This window comes from Helianthus annuus, chromosome 12, assembly GCF_002127325.2.
Source record: "Helianthus annuus cultivar XRQ/B chromosome 12, HanXRQr2.0-SUNRISE, whole genome shotgun sequence".
NCBI lineage: Eukaryota > Viridiplantae > Streptophyta > Magnoliopsida > Asterales > Asteraceae > Helianthus > Helianthus annuus.
Window position 1 is genome coordinate 143,801,681 of NC_035444.2, and position 20,398 is coordinate 143,822,078.

Below are 20,398 nucleotides of genomic sequence, written 5' to 3' on the forward strand. Positions count from 1 at the left end.
AATAATGTATTGACACGTGTCATAGGCTTTGCATATGCGAAAACATACTTTAGAGGGACTAAAGTTGACAAACAGTGAAAACTATGGAACGTAAGGGTCCAAAGTGTCAACAATGGATAAATAGACTCTATAATAACCCTACATGGTGTTTATAACCCTACACGGATAGATCATGGATCATACGAAGCGGAAAATGCACGAAGGTGAGGAATTACAAACTACAGGGACTAAAAGTGTCAACATGTTGAATTTATACCTCTGAGTGATCTTTTAGCAGCCCCGAAGCTTTGTGATGCTAGAATATACTCACTAGAATATGTGGTAAAAATTTCATGAAGTTTCCTTATCGTATGAGAAAGTTATGGCCAAAACCGTACTTGAGGGGTTAAAAGCGTCAACGTCGAATTTCATGACTTTTCGGGTGAGCGCAAAGTTAACCGAGGACTTTACCATGTTGGTAAATGTCCCAAGGTTCCTAAAAACCAAGTTTGAGGGTTTACGAGTCAAGATAAACGGCCAAAACCTCGTAACTAAAGAACAGGGACCAAAACTGCAACATTGAAACAACTTTTGGGCCTGCAGACCCCAGGCGGCCCGCCTGGGCTGCCTTAAGCGGGCCGCGAACCAGTGCCCAGCATCAGAATTCGCGAATCAGTAGTATTTGGGTCCGTTTTGTGAGTGTTTTACAGCTTTCTCCACCTCCCAAACCCTCCAATCAGCTCCCATGCATGTAAGGACACTTGTGACTCTCTCCCAACATCTGAAACACCATTTAAATCAGATCAAAGCTTCACTTTTGAGGATCTTGAGTAGTAACCAAGAACACACACAACTTTCAAAAATTCACAAGAGCTACTCAGGAGCTTCCTGGATGACAAGGCACCTTCATAGTGATCTCTAAGCTTCATTAGGACTCTTGTAAGCATCCATAACCTTCTCTAATTCGTTCTATCTTAGATTATTAGCCAAAAGTCAATCCGTCATAGTTATAGTTTGACTTTTCGATTAAACGAAAATGGCTCAGTCATTTCTCAAATTGAAAGTACCTACAAGTTGGTATTTATGTGGGAAACAAACCCTCAAAAGGGTATTCTCTGATTCCCACTCTAAGTATGCTATTTGTCGAGTCAAAGTTGTTCTTACAAAGTCAACAGAACTTGTTTTTACAAAATATAGCATAAATGGTAATGTAGATGACATGCAATCAGTTTGATCATCAAAAATAACTTTATAATGAATGTAAGAATATGTTTTATCATGATCAACTCGACAATCTTTAGTATTAACTCGGATCGGAACCGAAAGTCTTATAAAACGACTTTTTCTTTGACTCTCGATTCGGATCCGTGCATGCATGTTTGAGATCTGCATTAGAGCTTATTTTTGACCATTTATATTTATGTGTAACTCTCTGGAATTTTACAACTTGATTCCATGCTTAACCGATTCATATGCATGTTTCCGATTTATGCTTAAAGTTGACTATTTTGCCCTTTTTGTTATAAAACATGATTTTTGGAAAAATGAAAGAGTAGAAACCTTTATTACTTATTTATAAACTTGCACCGAAAATTTGATATCAGTTGGAGGTCCAGATTTCGAGTTATGTCCAATATCGTAAAACTATAGCTTTATGTTAAATAAACGGCGCATTTAGCGTATAACCTATTTAAGGCCACGTTTTGATATAAAACTTTTTACCCACTGATGTTATATAATATTTTGGGATTTTTAAGATTTTTATTTAATTTTTGGCTGATCGTATCATAGGTCTCTAAGTTGATTCGGTTAATACCGGTTTTGACCTTTTAAGCCATAAAATGAGTTTTATGCATCCTTTTGACCCCAAACCTTTTTCTACTGATTTTATTTGTTAAATAAATTATTTTGAGCATTCTGGAAATATAAAAATCTCAGCTTTCTTTTGAAAACCCGGAAACGGCTCTAAATCGCCTTTCTAAGCGTTTTTAACGCATAGTATGCGTTATACCGCTATTAAACATATAAGGATTATACCTACTGATGTATTTAGCATATTTTTATAAAATAACAGTAAGTATAAGTTTTTGAACTCAGATTTCCAGTTTTGACATTTTTAGCCCTTGTGAAATTACCAAAATACCCCTAAGGTGCATAGTTTGATTTTAAATGATAAGTTTTGTATATGGGTCATACTCTAATGTTATAATATGTCAAATTAAGTATATTTACTGTATAAATCAGACCTGTAACTCAGATTTCCAATTTGACTCTTTTATAATCTTTTAAATGACCAAAATGCCCTTATGAGGCGTAAATTGAGTTTAAATTCATTCGGGGCATAACAGAACATAACTTGCTGATATTATAACATATTTAAAGCATATTATCTCAGGGAACTTGCATATGACTCTTGTGGTTACCCGTAACGCTCTTTTAGCGTTCGGTTCGGTTTATGTAACTAGTTTGCATAAATTGACCGAAACGGGTCAAACGTTATCATTTTTGTCTCAAAATCCAGAATGTATTTAGCATACCCATATTATACAAGTATTCAAACTTGTCGGGTCTAAAACACATTCTATCCGGTCTTCGCTTAATCGTGCGCTTGAACCGTATCGTCCTTAAAACTAACCGGTCTAAGCTTAGGCTTAAATAAAGACCCGTTAGGAATCTAATAGGTTATTATAAACCTTTGTTCCAGAATAGGAGGCCCAGTAAAAGCTACCCTCACTTGCCAATTGTGATTCATACTTACTAAGGTAAATACTTTTAACTTATTTTCCCTATACGGGCTTGGGTTACGGTATATAGAATACCGCTTGATCGAGCGTACAAATCTTGCACCCTTGGGTGTTCAATTGAATAATTTGATCGGCTCGTTTAAACAGTCTTGTTTTACTTTAAGCCTTTGGGGGGTTAATGACCATGTCCCGGATATCCTTGGCATCATCTTACGAGATGGCCACGACCAGAGCACGAGGTGTAGGCGTACACCTGTCAGTGTATAACTCTTTAATGTGGTGTGTCTATTGATCTTTAACCCGGACAAGATCCGGGCTACTGAACGCACAAGTAACATGTAATTCGTTCACAAGATTATATTGCATAATTATCCCAAGTTATAAAAATATTTTATGCCATGTGCATTTAAATCAATTTTCAATCATTTTCAAAATGAGTCAGTTAATTTGTATTTACCAGTGTAAACTGACGTATTTTCCCAAAAGGTTAAGTGCAGGTACTACACGTACTAGGCTGGCTGTCTCCTAGAGCGTCCACAATAGTCTCGCAAGCTCGGACGACAATAAAACTGTTGAACAATTATCTTATTTTATTTGATCCGCCTGTGGATCCGTTTCAACTACTCGTGATATTTAATATTACATTTTATTTAAAGTTGAAATGAATCTATTTCTGCTTCCGCTGTGCATGATTATATTGTGTTGTTTGTCTATGATGATGCCAACTACGTCACCATACCCCCACACCGGGCCCACCGGTGACACGTGGAAATTGGGGGTGTGACAGTTTGTTTCATCATCGAGTCACTTCCTTCAGATAGGCCACTGCTTTCAGATGAAGTCACGAGTACCTGATATTCTATTCATATTATATGTATATATTATTTATTACACATAGTTGCAAGTAATTCTTAGTCAAAGACAAGTGCTACTCTAGCGCACCCTAAGTCTCATAGTGTCCTTACTTGACTCTTTAAAAACAATTTCAGGTAGTTGATGTCGCGGAAAGTTTTATGCATTGAAAACTTTTGAAAAAATTATTTTCATGAGGGGATCTTAAAGATTGTAGTCTAGACTCGAGAAGGAATCCTGGTTCACTACAATCGCAGCTCTGATACCAATCTGTCACACCCCTTTCTAAGGCGGAAGCACGAGGTGTGATCCTGAAAGGTTCTCATTGCATACGAAAGGTAAACATGCTACATGCTCGTAAAATAACTCCAAATGCCATTATCATTAAATAATTAAAACATAACATAAGTTAAGTGTTTACATCATAAGACAGCATATTGTCTGAAAACTTTACAACTTTATTTAAAAGACGAACATCGGGGATTTGATTCTTATATCCCACATAGGATGAAATATAACAACCAATTCCCGCAAAAACAGGCATCGGATTCTTGACCCAACATAGCTAATAACATAAACAACATCCAAGACCAAGAGTAAGACCGCGCGCACATCCACTTTAGTTACCTGAAATACATGTGAGTTTTTGGAAAATCGTCAACATAATGTTGGTGTGAATTCATGCAGATTTGTGAAAAGATTTAAGCATTCGTTATGGAAAACATGGTATGTAATTTTAAGTATTTCTGTAAATGTAAGGAAATCAAGATCGCTAATAGTTTGCAAGGCCATTAACATGTGACACGACATAGGAAGCATCCAAAGCATAGGCATTATTACTTGTCGATTCCACGACTGTCGATTCACGACTAGAGACACAAAAGCACTGCTTGGTAAAAGAGTGGCCAAGAGTGTGGCTGAAACCCATTAGATCTAACCTTTTGTTCCGCGGTCTTGGTATGTAACTGATTAATGGTGCTTATGGCACCCTATTCGTGACATGATCTAAAGTATCATTCCTTAGTTTTTGTATTCAACATACCATAACACATGTATTTTCCCCAAGTTTAGAAAACAAGTATCACAACTTTGCGTTTCCTGCGTCGTAAACTTCACCGGTAGCGTCGTGAGCTATACGTGTTCTATTAATGTTAGTCACTAGACTTGTATCGCACAAGTACAAGTCACCATCTTTTATGTATATGTTCTTTGTTGTTAAAAATAATTTATATTTTTAAGTATGTATGTTACTTATAAATATAAGTATTTTGTATTTTTCACCAAAAATCAATACTTTGATTTTTATTACTTTCCGGAATTATATTTCTTAAAAATAATATATTTTTAAGACTTGTATGAAATATATATATTTTGTCATGCTATAAAATATATATGTGTTTATTCTTGTTATCCACCCGAGTTATATATTTTCGTCCAAAAATATATTTTAAGTTCATAACTTGTCCAAGTTAAATAATATGTTAAGAAATATATTTTCATAAATATATTTTCTTGTATTTGTCCATGTGCTTCTTATGTATCCTCATGTATTTTGTATGTGTATTTTTACTCCTTAGGAGTATTTAGTGTATTTTCAAGTCCTAATACACTACTACATATAATACACATAATATACATTTAGCACAAAATTCGGTGAGCAATAAATATGTATATTTTTCCCAAAATATACATACTTAATATCAATTTTTAACTTGAAGAAATCATCATTTTCTTAACTTGTAATTTTAAACAAAAATTAGGGAAACCTTGGTAAATATTTTTAGGTGAATTTTTAGGGAATAAGTTTCACCAAAACTTATATTTTTCTAAGTGTCAAAATTTTATAAAAATTTTGACATAGTTTCCCCTAAAAATGGAGGTTTCCCATGTTTTCAAAACATGTGTTTATTTTCTTTTCAATCATTAAAACAAATTTTCAACAACAATCATCAACAACATATACTAATTTCTTCATATGAAACATCATGGTGAACTTGATTCTTGTTAAACATGTGTAGTCTTTTAGATCTACACTTTACATAAGGTGATCTTTCCAAAATAAGTGTTCTTGTAAATTTTTAACCAACTTTTTCTAAGACTTTATTTTACTAACCAACTCATCCATGAGTTTAATGGTTTCAAAGTTTGTAAATCATGTTTCTAAAACCACCTTTATGTTTATTAGAATGATCATTGTTTTTAACAAACTTTCCATGAGTTGTAGTTTCAAAAATTAGTTCTACACATACTTTATCACTTCAAAATTACAAGTTATGCACAAAAAATCATATTTTAAGTTCACATTATGTTTCATATGTTCACCTTCAAGTTTAACCATGGATCTTTCAAGATCCCTGCTTAAACTTGGTAGATCCAAGCTTTAACATACTTAATCTAATCATAAACACAAGATACCACATCAACAACTTCATTACATACATTAAAATTTCATGTAATTACTTATTTTCTTCATGAATATGTTAGATCTTCTTATTTTTAACATTAGAAGTTAAGTTGTTTAGATGGTGAAACTTGTACATAATATAAACATGACTTAAATTAGTGATCAAGAGGCTTACTACTAGCTCTAATGGCTAGGGAAGTGGCACAAAAATGATGAAGATAAAACGTAAATTCTACATGATATTAATGTGCTTAAAAGCTGATTATAGCTGAATTATGCTGATTTCAGCATTTTAGATAAGTTTCGGGTGCTTTTTAGTGTATAGTTTAGGTTCCGAAAAGTTTATATGTTAACCCTTGTATCCATACTTAGGTTTTAATGTATTTTAGACGTTGGACCTACTCCTAGGCCCTCATCTTATTATCTGACTGCTTCCTGCAGAGCTGCTGACACAGTGTGTCTTACCGATGAGTTTATTAGTCTTTCTGACGCAACGCTAAAAGTAATGCATAAAGCAATATTTGAAGTATAAAATGTGCATGAATTCACAAGTATAGCATGAAATCAAATAATGTTGACATTTAAGCACATAATTGCAGATATTAAATAATAATTAAACTGTACGAAAATTACCAGTTTTGTGCCAGTTGTCACATCTTCTCCAAGAAGATTCCCCATATTTCGCGCCAAAAACTCCACAGTAAAAAACACCCATCTCTTATAGTCCAATGCTCCACTTATTTGCATAAGAGCAACACTAGACTGGGGGACTTGAAGGGGTAAGGTCCCAAAAACCTTGCACAGGTGTTCAGGACCATACCACAACTTCACCACCAATGAACCTCTTTCGAAGAACCTTGCGTGGCAGCGCACTGGTTCTAAAGAAAAGAACTTAAAAGAAAGCAGTCTCCAACATCCGCATGCCAAGTTAGAGATAACATATCCTTGCGCAAGCTCTCATGCAAAAGATAGGATAAAGTCCTAACAACACCTCCGCGCGGATAACACCCAGACTTGGACAGAAAATAACTCTTCTGTCACAGCAAAATTAGCATAAGGAAGAGCCACATAGGATTACAGCTATAATCCTTCTAGAAGGTCTCATCGTGCACAAACCATTCGGTTATAACCGAATGGCCATGTGGCATCCTCATGAGCGTCCCTCAAGATCACGGTGATGGCACTAACTTGGAGAAAGGATCCACACTTGCCCACTTTCCACGTGGCATCACCCCATCCATTGATCGTGCCCACGATCCATGTGCACACACATAACGTTAGCGATTAACGGTGAAGGAATAACCGCTTACGGAAATTACTTTTCGTCATCTCTCCCGTCAACAAACTTTCCCTCCTAAATTCGGTTATAAATAAGACAATTCAGGTATCATTTCTCAAGTTACATTCACTTCAAGTTCACTATTACTTCTTCTTCTTCGTTGAAACGTACTTATTCTCACGCCTGAGGGTGGTCACGAAGAGAACCACCATTCTCCCCGTGGCGAGTCTAACGGCTGTTTGTTTTGCAGTTATCGTTCGAAGAAGGAGATCAGTCACCCCCGAATCAAACGAGAGGACTCACCCTTTTATGCAGATTCAAACCCCCTGGTCCAATTGATTCCGGTCATTTGAACTAGTGTTTCTTCATCATGGTAAGATACCGAGGTCGTCCAAGGACACAAGAGCTTTTAATACCGGTTTATCATCAACGTCTAACTGACCCAAATTTAAAAAAAAATTAAACATGTAAAATGAAGAAAGAAAATAAAATAAAAGAAACAAATAACAAGAAAGAATCACTTGGCTTAGAATTACCTTTTTGTATATCCTTTGAAGATTTTCCGCACTTTGGGTTTTTAAGAGATTATCTTAGTTATAGCGGCATGTCCCTCTTTTGGAGGCAACGCTACCCTCGGCCATATTGGTCTGAGTCATCAGGGATACAGTCCCGCAAGGCCGGATTATTGAAAGATAATTAAGTAAGTTATTAATGCAAAATGTGGCACGTCCTCTTTTGGAGGCAACTCTACCCTCGGCCATATTGGTCTGGGTTAGCAGGGATACAGTCCCGCAAGGCCGGTTTAAAGTTTTAATAGTAGTTTGTTGATTGCAAGCCATTCTTACTTCCCCTGATTTGATGTTATCTGCCTCAAGGAAATCCTCATAAGCTTGAATTAGGTCCTCTCAAGATCTATAAACTGAACGAGGCAAGAACTTTACCCAAACCATCCTTCTAACTCCCTTCCAGGCAGTTACGTGCTTTATATAGACCGTAAAGACACGAATGAGTGAATCAATAAAACATGAAGAATGATAGAATAAAAATTCACCTTCAATATAAAAAACTATTTATTAAAGTCATTAATACATACCCAATTAAAAAGAGACCAAAGGTTGGAAAACAAAAGTAATACACAAAAGGTTTCGTCTTCACCAAGTGATGTAAGAGATTAGCCAAGCATGACCATAGTTTGACAAAAGCTCTTACTATCGATCTTGGATCCCGAGACTACTTTAACTCTAACTAAAGTGATGAAAGATGATGGTATTATGGTGGTGGAAGTGAAATAAATGGTTTACCAAGGGATGGTTTGCAAGTGAGCCAAGAACCTCTATCTATAGTTGGAAACAGGAGACTCATACGGCCCCGTGCCTGGTGGGCACAGCCCCGTGTCCTTCATCTTCTCTGTCTTCATTTAATGCTCTTGTCAGCTCTTCTGCACACACGGTCCCGTGTGTCAATGGCACGGCCCCGTGGCCCCTGTACTTGTTGTACAAACCCAAATATGCGAATCTGAGAGTTGACCATGGCCGGTGCTGAGATGGCACGGCCCCGTGTCGTTTTCTGTTTGTCCTTATTCTCCAAGGAATCTTGTCTGGGGGCATGGCCCATGCCAAGCAGGCACGGCCCCATGTCGGGCTTCTGACTTATTGCTTTTATTCTTGAGGTGAAGCTTGGAGGGTCAGCATAATGTGTCAATTTCCTTTCTTCATACTTATGCTGGTGTCACGGCCCCCGACCCGGTTTTACCCGTTTCAGGAGCCGCGGGACAGAAATCCCGTGATATTTATTTATGTGATTTTAGCAGCGGAATTTTAACATCAGGATCGTTGTAAAGCTAAAAACTTTTCCCGATTATTTTTATTTTACAATTCGGGATAAAACCCCGATAATTTACAATACATAAGTTTTAGTGATAAATCCTTGTTTTGAAACATATCTCTTTATTTTATAACGAGCCACTATTTTAAGCCTTGAAATGCTCCTCAGCACTTTTCCTGATTTACAGTAGATCACCTGAAACATGTTTGAAAAAGGTTTTGTCAGCGGGGAAATACTGAGTGAATCATTCTATTTACTAAAACGACACTTTTGTTTTAATTCACAGTATTAAGAGTTTTTACATATGTTTATTATCAACCAACTTTCAAGAATAGGTATTTGTCACACGACCAGCTCTGTGACTGTGGTCATATCACCATTGGCTGTCCCAATGAGTGACGTATATCACTTATTTTTAGGCTCGCCCACCTAATGTGATTAAAACAATAGTAATGTGCACAATACCCCACATACCGGCTGTAATTTGGTGATTACATAAACTTAATCACTGTAATTATAATTCTGAAAAATGATTTGGAGTATTGTAAAACATATTTGATAAAAAGAGAGAATGACTCACATTGCAGATTTAGTATGGATAGAATATGATTTAGCCCTGTTAACCTAATTTCAACAATAATGCACACAAAACAGGGTTAGTGATCAATACAGCAGTTACGATAACTCACGAGATCAAATTCTCACAATGAATGACAAAGTGCAATACTTAAACATTCATTGATTTAACGACGAACGACAAAGTATAACCCAATGTGGGCGGCACTTAAACATTCTTTGGATATATTGATCTCGGAAAATGAATCGTAATAGCGATCGAGTAATTACCCTGTTCCGCGGCAGCGATTCGAATATAGTGTGTGTTTAATTATGATGTACTGAGCTAATTCGACGTGCACAGAGCGTATCAACGTCGTTTTCATTCCAAAATTCAAGTCCCAATGTCGGCTATTTATAGCCAGAAAATAGTCATGCTTACGGACCGTATGACTTAACCCTTACGGTCCGTAAGGAAACCGGTAGGCTTACGGTCCGTAAGGACTTACCCTTACGGTCCGTAAAGGGTGCAGTCTATTTACCTAGCCTAGCTGGTTTCGGGACTAGCTTGGGTGATTCAACATTTTTCTTAAACGAATTTTAGACAGCAAATTGAATAGATAAATATCAATTAGGGTTTATCCCCCCTGAGTTTTAGGGGCCCTGATCCTAATTCCGATTGTTCCGAAAATTTTAGGGTTAATGCGGAATTACTTGGGTGTCTCAATTAGGGTTTCCTTATCGACTAATTATCATCCTAGTTATTAATTTTAATGAGAGTTGTTACATCCTCCCCACCTTAGGAAAAATCTCGTCCTCGAGATTCATTGAAACAGCTGAGGGTATTTCTGCTTCATTTCTGACTCCAGTTCCCAAGTGTATTCTGGTCCTCTCTTTGAATTCCATTTGACTTTCACCAATACCAGTCGCTTGTGTTTGAGAAACTTAACTTTTTGGTCTTCTATTTGTAAAGGTTTCTCTTTGAATTTCAGCTTTTCGTTTACCTCTACATCTTGAAGAGGTACTATCAGGGATTCGTCTGATAGACATTTCTTGAGATTGGATATATGAAATACATCATGTACTCCAGCTAGTTCTTCTGGTAGTTGTAAACGATAAGCAACTGGCCCTATTCGTTGGATCACTGGAAATGGTCCAACATATCTGGGACTCAGTTTTCCTTTCTTACCAAATCGTACTACTCCTTTCCAAGGAGATACCTTCAATAGTACTTTATCTCCTATCTGGAATTCAAGTGGCTTGCGACGATTGTCTGCATAGCTCTTCTGGCGATCTCTGGCTGTTTTCAATCTTTCCTTGATTTGAGTTATCTTGTCTGTGGTTTCTTGCACGATTTCTGGTCCTGATAATTGACTTTCTCCTATTTCTGCCCAACATACGGGAGTTCTGCACTTGCATCCATACAGTGCTTCGAATGGAGCGGCTTCGATGCTTGAATGATAACTATTATTATAGGAGAATTCGATTAATGGTAAATGGTTATCCCAATTACCACCAAAGTCAATTACACATGCTCGGAGCATGTCTTCTAGAGTTTGGATCGTCCTTTCACTTTGTCCGTCTGTCTGTGGATGATATGCAGTACTTAGATTCAGTCGAGTTCCCATTGATTCTTGGAAACTTGTCCAGAAGCGGGAAGTGAAACGACTATCTCTATCCGATACAATGGAGAGTGGAACTCCATGTAAGGATACTATTTCATCTACATACAACTTGGCTAACCTTTCCATACTAAAGGTTTCCTTTATTGGTAGAAAATGAGCGGATTTGGTTAGTCGGTCTACGATCACCCAAATGGCATTGTTACCTTTCCTGGTTTTGGGTAACTTAGTAACAAAGTCCATTGTTATGAGTTCCCATTTCCATACAGGCATTTCTAACTGTTGTAGTAGACCTGAAGGTTTCTGATGTTCAGCTTTAACTTGTGAACAGGTTAAACACTTAGATACGTATTCGGCTATATCCTTTTTCATTCCTATCCACCAAAAATTACTTCTTAAATCTTGGTACAGCTTATTGTTTCCTGGGTGTATGGTATACCTAGATTTATGAGCTTCTTCTAAAATCTTTGATCATAAATTTCCTTGTTTAGGTACCCAAATTCTGCTTTTGTGGAATTTCCAAATTCCATCGGTTCCTTGTTCCAATTCTTTTAGGTAACCTTTCATTCCTTCGGCATCGTCCTTGATTGCCGTTTCCTGAATTTCTTTCAATTGTTCCATTAAATCTACTTGTAGATTTATTCTAAGAGCACGGACTCGCCTTTGCTTCTCATGATACTTACGACTTAAGGCATCTGCGACTACATTTGCCTTTCTTTCGTGATATTGAATATCACAGTCGTAATCACTCAGGATTTCCATCCATCTTCTTTGCCTCATGTTTAATTCTTTTTGCCCAAATATATACCTTAAACTCTTATGATCTGTATAAACAGTAAACTTACTTCCATACAGATAATGTCTCCATATTTTAAGGGCAAAAACTATAGCTCCTAATTCTAAATCATGAGTCGTATAGTTTTCTTCGTGCTTTTTCAATTGTCTGGAAGCATACGCAATTACCTTCTTGCGTTGCATCAACACACATCCGTATCCTAATTTTGAAGCATCACAATATACTTCAAAATCTTCTGTTCCTTCGGGTAAGGCTAAGATTGGAGCATTGGTCAATTTCTGCTTTAAGATTCTGAAGGCTTCTTTTTGTTTAGGTCCCCACTCAAATTTAGTGGCTTTACAGGTTAGCTTAGTTAATGGTACAGCTATCTTGGAAAAATCCTTAATAAACCGTCTATAATATCCAGCTAATCCTATAAAACTTCTAATTTCCATTGCAGTTTGCGGAACCTTCCAATTGGTAATTGCTTCTATCTTAGCAGGATCTACGTGAATACCTTCGTGATTCACCATGTGTCCTAAGAATTGCACTTCTTGTAGCCAAAATTCACACTTTGAGAATTTAGCGTACAACTTTTCTTTTCTTAACAAAGTTAAGAGTGCATGCAAGTGCTGACAATGTTCGACCTAACTTTTTGAATAAATAAGTATATCGTCTATGAAAACAATTACAAATTTATCCAAATATGGTTTACAGATTCTGTTCATCATGTCCATAAATGCTGCGGGTGCATTAGTTAATCCAAAGGGCATGACTGTAAACTCATAATGTCCATACCTAGTCCTAAATGCAGTTTTAGGTATGTCTTCTTCTTGAACCTTTAATTGATGATATCCGGAGCGCAAGTCTATCTTAGAAAAATATTTAGCGCATTGTAATTGATCGAAAAGATCATCAATCCTAGGTAATGGGTATAACCTTATTCAATTCTCTATAATCGATACACATTCTCATCGATCCATCTTTCTTTTTCACAAACAACACCGGTGCACCCCAAGGGGATGAGCTAGGTTGTATAAATCCTTTGCTTAGTAATCATCTAATTGCTTTTTCAATTCTAACATTTCGGTAGGAGCTAATCGATAGGGTGCCTTGGCTATCGGTGTAGTTCCTGGAATTAGATGAATCCTAAATTCTACCTCTCTATCTGGTGGTAGTCCAGGTAAATCTTCTGGAAAAACATATGGGTATTCTGAGACTACAGGAATTTCCTTAAGTTCTTTTCCTTTAGTACAAATGATTACTGAAATCATATATACTATTCCTTGTTTCCGTTCATAATTAGCAACTTTCATTACTGATATGAACTTTAGTGGCTTCCGAGGTTTATCTCCTGAAATCTTAATTACTTCTCCAGTAGGTGTTTGAATTTCTATAGAGTTTTTATCACAAATGATTTGAGCATGGTTGGCTATTAACCAATCCATTCCTAACACAACATCAAACTCGGTTAATTTCATAGGCAATAGGTTTGCAGTAAATTTATGACCTAAGAGTTCTATTTCTACTTTTTGCAAAACCTGATGGATTTTGACTGAATTCCCATCTGCAGTTTCGACTGTAATATCTGCCTAATGGTAGTTAAAGGTAACTTAAGAGCTTGACAGAATGAAGTATTTATAAAACTTTGGTTTGCACCAGAGTCAAATAATACTTTTGCATAAATGTTATGAACTAAAAACGTACCGGCTATCACATCCGGGATGAGTTCTGCTTCTTGAGTAGTTAGCTGGAATGCTCTGGCATTCTTCTTAGTAACTCCTTCAGCTGCCTTGGGTTTGTTGTCTACTGGGTTAACTAACTTAGGACATTCTGGTTTGATATGTCCGGCTTTCCCACAATTGTAACAAATTATGGATTTCTTTCTGCAGTTTTCTTCCCGATGTCCTATTGTCTTGCAAAAATTGCAAAGTTTGTTACATTTTCCAAAATGTTTCTTTTTGCAAATTTTGCAGAATGGCACAGTTGAAGATTGTCCTGTTCCTCTCTTTTTGAAACTACCACTATTACCCACCCTAAATCCTTGGGTAATTTTCTGAGCTAATTCCTTCTTCCTATCTTCATCTCTTGTGCGTATCAGTTCATCAGTTAAGGTGTTAGCTAATTCTACTGCATCGTCAATAGTGCGAGGTCTCGCAGCCTTAACGATATTTCGAATTTCGCTAATTAATCCCCAAATATAGCGAGAAATGAGTACCGGTTCTGGCGAAGCCAGGTTAGGTACCACTCTAGCATATTCAAAGAATGTCGAAGTATAACCACGATAATCCACACCTATCATCCGATGAGTTAGGAACTTATTTGCCATTTGTTCCTTTTCATACTCAGGACAAAATTTTCTTTCTACCAGACTCTTGAATTCTTCCCAAGTCATAGCATAAGCCCTATTTCTTCCTTTAGCTTGTAACACAGTGTTCCACCATTCCAGTGCTCCTTCTTTAAACAGATTTGAGGCGTACATGACTTGATTATCTTTGGCACACTTGCTTATTGCAATCACTGCTTCGGTTTTCTCTAACCAACGCAGCGATGCAGTTGCCCCTTCATTGCCTGCAAATTCAGTGGGTTTACAAGCAAGAAATTCTTTGAAAGTGCAACCAGGTGTTGCAACCTTTCGCTTTTTAGGGAGCGACGTGTGCTGGGTTTCATTATCATGATTAGCATGATTATTACCCCCGTTTATACTATTACTGAAGTTATCCTCAATAGTATGTTTACTAGGAATAATTTGTTGCGGTTCGATTGGATTTTTCACAGCGGCAACAAATGCTGGAATAGCATTAGCTATCCCTTGAGCAACAATATTTTCAATATCTTGTCTAGTCATATATTGATCTCCTGGATGTTGCTCCGATTGATTAACCTCATTTACTGGTTCATTACCACTATTTGCCATCTGATAATATATAATAATTTGTATTAGTATTTGATAAATAGTAATCATACATAAACAATCAGACAATTTATAATACACGTATAGTCAAAACTATCGATTTCTCGATTCCATTTCATATCCGTTATAGTATGCATCACTACACACAGATATTTTACAAAGTTTTATTTGGAGTTATGTTACAGACTGATTTCACTATTTACTATATTATTACACAACTATAGTTTACCACCTTCCTATCCCTCACCATTTGTTGTTCTAAAAACGCATTTCCCTTTCATCATACTTCCAAGCAATCTGTCCCCCTATCTCTCTGATTCTATTCCCTGCATCCATCAACTCTTCACCGAAATGGCGAAGTTCAACCATATTCTCAGTGCTCATTGGTGGATTAGGTAGGGGTTCTGGGTCGAATTGCGGAAGGAAGGAATAAGGGTCGTTGACAATATTTTGAAATTGCCAATCATTTATCCACCATTCTTCCATTTCGATAGGTTGAGCGTGGACTATTGGTTCTGGGATTGCTGGTGCAAAATTCATAGGGAGTGGATTTTCACTAGGATAGGTAAAAACATTCGTATTGACAGGCTGAATAGCTTCACAGTTTGCCAATAGAAAATCTATTTTATCCTGAAAAGTTATTCCCTGGTTTTAGTTTTGATTGGAGCTCTCTCCGATTTCTATCTGTTTTGGCCTAGAACCTTGTCCTACTTCTATTTCTATTTCTTGAGAATATTCCTCAAACTATATCTCCATTTGCCTAGAATCTTTCTCGACTTCAGTTTCCATTTCCGGCTGTTTACCAATTTCTTTTGCTATTTCTAAAGGATTGTTTATTTTAGGAAGTTTCGGGACTGGCTTTTTCCTACGGATACGATGTCCCCACACGTAATTCTTCTTTTTCTTTCGTTTTGGCTTTGTCAAAGGTGGAGCATGGAATTCTACAGGTTGGTCCACATCAGCAAAGTATCCAGTAAACTCTTGGGAAACTTCTATATTCACCGGGTAAAGATTGAGGTTCTGAAAAGCTTCAGATATCTCGCTCATGCTGTGTAGCATATATGCAAAATGCACAGAATTGCTAAGTTAAAACTTTGGAACAAAGTTTAACAAATAAACATCGAAGTTTTATTGCATATTATTTGTAAAATAACAGAAAAGAACACACTCAGATTTATTTATTTATTTACTGAGAAGTGTTATTACTAGATTTAGGGTATTTAAAGATTTGCATGTTCTGCTACAGTGGCTAGCATATACAAATTTGCCCATTTCTCATCTAGCTTATCTTCCCAAGGTGATTTATTGATTAATTCCTGGGTTTCCTTTTTAATCCTCTTTTCTCGGATTTGCTCTTTACTTTTCTTAATAATCATACTCCTTTTTCTAGGAGAAAGCGGATTCTCATATTGTGCTTTTCGCACAAATATTCCTTCTTCAGGAATTGTAGGGAGCTTTGAAAATTTAGTTTTGGATGAACTTCCCTCTTCGTAGACTGACCTTGTAACACCCCGTGTTTTCCAAAAGTCAAAGTCAAGTGTTGACTGTTATTGGAATTAAAGATTAATAAAGATTAGTTTCATTTTAGTTTCATTTTGATTTTCGTATTATTTGGAGTAAGTGTTGTCTAATCAAACTAATCGACCGATAATCGAACTGTGAATCAACGACCGACTGTGAATGATAGGAAGTAACAATGCAATAAAGCTAGTCAATCAACAATCAAGCTAATCAAATCAATCATCAAGCTCAAGTGTGGATAATTTTAATGTTTTTATACGTGCGTGTGTGCCTTATGTGTTACTTGTGCATGTTTACTTTTATGTTAAAGTGTGTGGTGAAATCAATCAAATCAGTCAAGACTCAAAGGTGAATCAAACTCAATCGAAATCGAATCCAAATCGTGGTGTAAGGATGCTTGTATGTTAGATATAGTAGTTGGAACTAAAAATAATTTGATTAGGAATTCTATCATTCTCAAATCATCGCTCATCGAACTCGAAATATCAGAAATCGTCGCGAAACACTCAAAACTGGGCAAGCCGTTCGAACAGGGCAACCTGACCGAACAGGCTAGCCGATCGAACAGGGCAACCTGATCAAACAGGCTAGCCGATCGAACAGGCTGTTCGATCGGACAGCTGCTCGATCAGGGATGCTGTTCGATCAGCTGACCCTTTCCTCTTTTAGAAGCCTATAAATAGGGCTGTCCTTGTCAAGCTTTCCACTTTTGGAAAAGCTCTGACCGACCAGCCTCTTCTTCTCACTAAATCCCAGATTTCTCTCAAACCGGTAAGTATTTCGCTCTAATCTTTGTACGTTTTTGTTCATTAATCGATTCTCCATCTTTCTATCTTTCAAAATCTGAATTTCATCCATGAAATCACCAAGATCTAGGTGTTCTTGAGTGATGTCATCATGGTGTTCTTGGTGTTCATCAAGAACTTCATGTTCTTGACTTCATTCAACCATGAATAAGCTAGATCTAGCCGATTTCCACATCAATAACCTAAAATCTTCCAAGGATCTTAACATTTCACGATGGAAAAGGATTGGAAGACGGGTTTTCATCTATCTTTCAACTCTTTTACACTCAAAAAGGTGAAAACGGGACTTGAACCGATTTACAAATCAATCTAAACAAACACATGGTTCAAGATTCGGGTTCTACCTAGAGATATACCGATTCCGGGTTAAACGTTAAACTTGGGTTCCAAACCGTCTCTAACCGAGTTTGGGTGATTCCTGCTCGAGTCAGTAGGCTAAATGGGGACTTCAGTTTTGTGGTTCAACTCGTAGTCAAACTATCTCTAAAACACCAACAATTAACGGGAATAACCAAGTGTTAAGTGGTAGGTTAACCGAATCGAGAAGCTGGCCGAACGGCTAGGCTGTTCGATCGAACAGCCCAACCGAACGACTATGCCAGCCGATCGGCTAGGCTAACCGATCGACTAGCACTTAGTCCCACAAACTCATGAAGTGTAATATTGACGAGGTACTGTTCGATCGACTACGCCACTCGATTGTAATCATTACTGCTCGAATCATGAGATACTATACTTCAAAACACTTAGACTTTTCTAAACATTGGAATGTCACCCGATCGAGCATGCCAGCCGATCGAGTGCCATATTTGAAAACAATGCAATGCTAACCGATCGGTTGGGCTAACCGATCGAACAGCTGTTCGATCGGCCAACTTGAAAGGTAGTACAAACCATCATACACAAACACATCCTTCACATCAAAGGAAGAAACAATCCACTTGAAGGAACCAGCCGATCGAGCCAGCCGGCCGATCGAACGGATGTTCGAACGGACTTTCAAACCAATCGAACAGCCCACTCGATCGAACTGCTGTCCGATCGAATGGCCTACTCGATCCAAGTATATTGTTTACTTTTTTCGCGTTACTCATCGTCGTGTTATCGAACTATTCAGGCTAACCTATTCTCAGTGCTCCCTTCAATCCACAATCAACCACTGTGAGTATACTCGATCCCTTTTTGCTTTCAGCACTTTTGGGTGTTACATACGTAATCTATCAAATTCACAAACAACACAAACTATTTGAACGCTAACCTACTTGCATGTATTACTTGTCTAAATGATTGCTGTTTATTATGTTTACACTTGGAGTGCTATCTACCTGCTTTAGCAACGTAGTACTATAGTTTGGACTCAGCACCCGTTCACACGGGGGTTGCTAAGGACAATTACTTGCATGGATTACGGTGGTAATCATGTATTGCGAACTGTCTCGGACAGTCAACCCGAAGTCATTGGTATCGATGGTCCCATGTCGATAATTTACATGCATCGTTTTCCCTTGTGTACGTGCTTGGTTATGCGTAAACTACTCGAACTCTATATGCTATATCAAACTTGTGTACTCACCTTTACATTATATGTATTGACTTTTATTTTAACGTATGTGACAGGTGTTTAAGCTACTAGCGTGCTAGGAAAGCGAGGCAATAATAAGCTTCTAGGAGCCTGTGACCATAGGACAGTGTCCACGTACCTGTTCCAGGGCCATAATTATCTGTAGATCTTGTACTGGCACCTGTAGTCAGTAAGATTTACGGATAGCCGTCTAGAGGTCTTAAAACAATATTTACATTCGGTCTGTAATAATTAAGAATTTGAGTTGTCGGAACAGTTCCCATATTGTTTAGTTGTTTTCTATGATAACTTGTTATTATTTGGGACACGGTATGGGACGTGTTATATAACTGAATTGTATGATAGTTGTTGTGGAGACTTCTGAACAATCTGTTTCGCTCAGTGCCGCGCCCCGATGATTCCGCCATCGGTTGGGGTGTGACAGATTGGTATCAGAGCCATAACTATAGGGAATTAGGTTAGACACGATCTAGTCCGGATCGCTGTCTTAGAGACCTAGACTATAGTTAGGAACCAAGAGACCAAGTTTATGTGTTTATTTTATGATTGTTTCCTTCTATTCTATCATTACATCCGAACTCCGAGCCAAATTTTGTAATTTGGACGGGATTAGGAGTGAAACCCGCAAATTCCTGCCTAAATTACAAATTTTTGCCAATTATTTTGTGCGATTTTCTATCAACAAAACGGGGGAAAGTTATACCAAATCAGGGCTGAAACCCATAATTTGATGAAAACTTCCTCTAAATTTTCTTGAAACAAGGAAGAAATTGCTAAGCTAGGGGTGAAACCCTAACCTTGGCAGTTATTCCAACTTTATTTTATCTCGCCAAGGCAATTGACGGACTCCAACGACCTGAACTCACGAGTATGACCTAGAATGCGCATGCATAATGCCCAAGAATCGAGGCAGAAACATGTCCCCTAGAGTCGAAAGTGACGACAAGTCAACTGTGAATAGTTAAATTGCCATGGTTAGTCAAGGTCTAGTAGCCGCAGACAATCCATTTTCCGATTTTGAGTGTTGTTTTGTTGATTTTATATGATTTACCTGTTTACGTGTTTTAAGATTTGTTGGTTACTCCATTTGTTATCAATCCGCGTGACTTTGTTGCTATCTTATCTTGATTCAAATCCCTGTTAATGCGATCTAAACGAAACCAGTGTGCTATGCTACGCTATACGACTAAGTTAGACGATACAATGTGATGCTATCTAATATGCAAAACGAACGACACTCGACTTGTGGTTATAGGTTTCTGTTTTCTGACAGCCTCTGTGATAAAATTGCGTACGTGTTTAGGAAATTAAGTGCTCTATTTGCTTAATTGCTTATGTGCCCTAATTGCTTCTGTGCTTATGTGCCCTAATTGCTTTTGTGCTTATGTGCTTCTATGATTATGTGCGTATGTGATTATATGTGTTACGTGACGAGAGATGCGACGTGATTCTAAGCTTTAGAGATCTAAGAACGTGTGAGACTCGAATTCGTTGTGTTGAGCCTGTGACGATGTCTATTGCAGACCATGTCGTCATCTGGA